Source organism: Mirounga leonina, unplaced genomic scaffold (assembly GCF_011800145.1).
Source record: "Mirounga leonina isolate KUSES-001 unplaced genomic scaffold, KU_Mleo_1.0 Mir_150, whole genome shotgun sequence".
NCBI classification, from domain to species: domain Eukaryota; kingdom Metazoa; phylum Chordata; class Mammalia; order Carnivora; family Phocidae; genus Mirounga; species Mirounga leonina.
The window spans coordinates 13,858,333-13,861,892 of NW_023270374.1; the positions used below are offsets into that span (position 1 = coordinate 13,858,333).

A 3,560-nucleotide genomic window follows, 5' to 3' on the forward strand; every position below is an offset into this window, starting at 1 on the left:
TAAAGCATGCAACTCTTGATCTCAGGGTCATGAGTTCAAGCCCCCATTGAACATGGAGCCTACTTAAAATAAAAAATAAAAATAAAAAAAATTCAGAAAAACAAAAGAAACATAATAGAGTATTTAGAAATAGACCCAGATAGATATGAAATAGAAAATATGAACAAGAATGTGATCTAAATCAGTTGGGAGGAGATTACGTTTTTTAAAAAAAGGTATTTAAGGGTGCCTGTGTGGCTTAGTCAGTTAAGCATCTGCCTTCGGCTCAGGTAGTGATCCCAAGGTCCTGGGATAGAGCCCGGTGTGGGGCTCCCTATCCCTACTCAGCAGGGAGTCTGCTTCTCCCCTTCCCTCTACACCTACCCCCCTACTTGTGCTCTTGCTCTTGTGCTCTCTCTCTCTCAAATAAATAAAATCTTTAAAAATATAAAAATAAAAAATGGTACTGAGAAAACTGGCTAGCCATTAAAATAAGATAAAATTCAGTTCACATGCCATACCATAATCCACAGCAAATGCCATGCGATTCAAGATCTGAGCATAAAAAGTGGAATCCTTTGTAACTCAATGGTGGGAAAATCTTTCTAATTATGATAAAATCCAGAAGTAATACACAAAATATGATAAATTTAACTATAGTTTTAAAATTTATATTTATAATATTTACTATCATAAGAAAAAAAATACACCTTATGAGAAATAAAATGAAAATGATGAACTGAGGAAAAATGCAGTTTATACCATGACCAAGAGCTAATACATCTTCAACCTACAAAAGCACTATCTATTGAAAAGCTTAGAAGACAGACAATAACAACATGCACACCCAGTGCCCTGATGGGGGTTCCTAAATACCATTCACTACTGAAAGAACCAGGGTCCTTGGAGAAATGGTGATTCTAGGGTTAGGGCAGGAAATAATACAAAATAATGCTGGGTCCTGTTGTATTGGAAAACAAGGAAGAAATTAGAGACTGTATATGGCATATGGAAGGGATATAGATGCCAATAAGAAGACCACAAAAAATAAATAAAAAAATAAGATGACCAAAAATGGGACAGTTGGAACAAGATGAATATTGAATGCAGCTTATTGAAACACACTGAAAAAACCATATGTATATATTTTTTAAATACTCAAAAAAGAGAGAAAGCCACCTTCTCCACCTGAACCCAATGATAGTCACCTGAACCTAATGATAATGATTCCACTTAGCATCACTAGATGTGGCACAACTCATGAGTGTGCCTTCTGTTGGGCTTTGTACTGGAGAAGCACACTGCACCAGCAAAGGATGGTTGAAAACAGAAATCTAAATCTAATCAAACCTCAAATACACAGGAAATACAGGAGACAGAGAAACAAGTTAGATACCCATAAGGAAGCAGAGAGTTCTGGATGTGGTATGATCTACAGGGCAGTGGCCCAAGTGTCTATAAGCCAATGGTGTACAGACAAAATAGAAGAATAGAAAGTACTGCTCTAGATTGAGAGAGAATGGCAACCAAAAGAAATGTATGGACCTATGGAGTGTGATTGGATCCTGGTTTAATCACATAAACTGAAAAAAATGACATTTTGAGACTATGAGGAATAAGTGATTGTGGGCTGGGTACTAGATAATACCAAGAAATTGCTGGTTAGGTTTAGTAATTGCACAGTGGTGATATTTAAAAAAGAAAGTCCACAATTTTTAGGGAAATATGGTGAAATATGTAGGAGAGGAATGCGAGATGAATAAAAATGGATTTAAATCTTTTTTATGATAAATACAGTAAATGTACCAAACTCTAAAATTTTGAATCTGGATAATGGATATATGAAACTTCATTGTACTACCCTAATTTTGTGTATGTTTGAAATATTTTTAAAATGTATATTTAAAAAAACCTTCAAAGTATATTAAGGCCATTGATAAAATTAAAGTCTGTGTCAATAACTGATGGGAACCTCAGAATGGCTCATGGCATTACCTTCCAGGAGGATTATTTTGAAACCTGTTCCCAGCCAGCTGTCCATCCCCTCACCATTTCCACACTTCAGGGAGAGCATGAGATCTGTTGCCTCACTTAACTATTTGTGTTGGAGTTGGGAACAAACTCTTATCAAGTACAAAGTATGTGACAGTTGAGGGAAGGTGACATTCTGTCTCACTAGAGAAGTGTTTATCTGAGTCCAAGGCTCGTGAGTTACAGGGACTGTATGAAAGAAAGCATAGCATGAGACCTATCCAGGTCTGTAGAGTAAGAGGTGGGGTGTGGATAATCAATAAACAAAACAAAAGTGAGACTTCTCATTGTGCAATAGGTCAAGGCCACAAGTGGAAAGCAATTAATTATAATTTGAGAAAAATGTATCCTCAGAATAGCACCAGTGTCTTCACAGTGAATGCTATTTTGGATAAGGATAGGGAGATTCAAGAGGTACTCCAGGAGCAGTCATTGGCCCAGAAATAGAAAAGAGAAGTTGTACAGATTGACATGGCAGTAAATACAGTTGATAGATGAAATGTGGGAAGAGCTCATGGGATGTAACTGCAAAGTGATATGACTTTTTTAAATCAAACATACAGGGTTGATATAGGTACATGCAGTCTGCCCTACAAAACTGGTTTGCTTGGAGCCTCTGCTCCCATTACAAAAAGTTATCACTGTTTAAGACATTTTTTTTTTTTTAATTCAGCACTCCTTTACCTGCTACTGAGGATATCTGGGAATACTTTAAGGCTATTATTATTATTATTATTATTATTATTATTATTATTATTTTATCATCATCATCATCACTATAATTTTTGTTTGTTTCTAATAAAGTTTGTTGAGGACAAACTACATACAATTATAAATGTACAGATTTTTAGACTGATGACAAATGTGACCACCACCTCAGTGAAGAAAAGAAACACTTTCATTACCCTCCAAAACTTTCCTCATGTCCTTTTCCATTTGGTTCACCTTTGCCCCGTAACCACTGATCTGTTTTCTGTCACCAACAACCACTTGCCTCTTCTAGAACTTCATATAAACAAAATAATTTTGCACAAATTCTTATGTGAGCCTTTTCACGTTTTTTAGATTTGACCTTGTTGTGGCATGTATGACGAGTTGGTTCATTTTTATGCCATTGTGCATACTTTTTCAATCTCAATGGTATTTTGTTAAGTTTTATATATAGCTTTGCACAGTGGCAGTATCGTAGCCAATGAGGTTTATCCGAGGCGCGATTATTGCTAATTGTTAAGTTTTATATAAATGCTATAATGCTATATTTTTACAACTTTTTGAGGTATCTAATTTGTTCATTTGAATTGCTGTATATAACATTACATTGTAGAAATTTGCCACAATTGTTTATTATTATAATTTCAGGTAATATTATTATTTTAAAATGTGAGATTATTTTAAGGCTACTTTTTAGCATCATCATCATCGATATCATTGTGCATTTCTGTATGTGCAATACTCAATTTGATAATAGATGACCAATTATCAGTTCTCTGTAAGTTGATATGCAATCTACAAAACTAATAAATAAAAATACTAGGAGTTGAACAGATATG

General features: G+C 34.8%; 1 pseudogene; it reads left to right on the top strand.

Annotated features, from left to right (window-relative positions):
* The first annotated feature begins 3,173 nt into the window (after positions 1-3,173).
* LOC118011616 lies at positions 3,174-3,288 on the top strand (annotated as a pseudogene).
* The last annotated feature ends 272 nt before the right edge of the window (positions 3,289-3,560 follow it).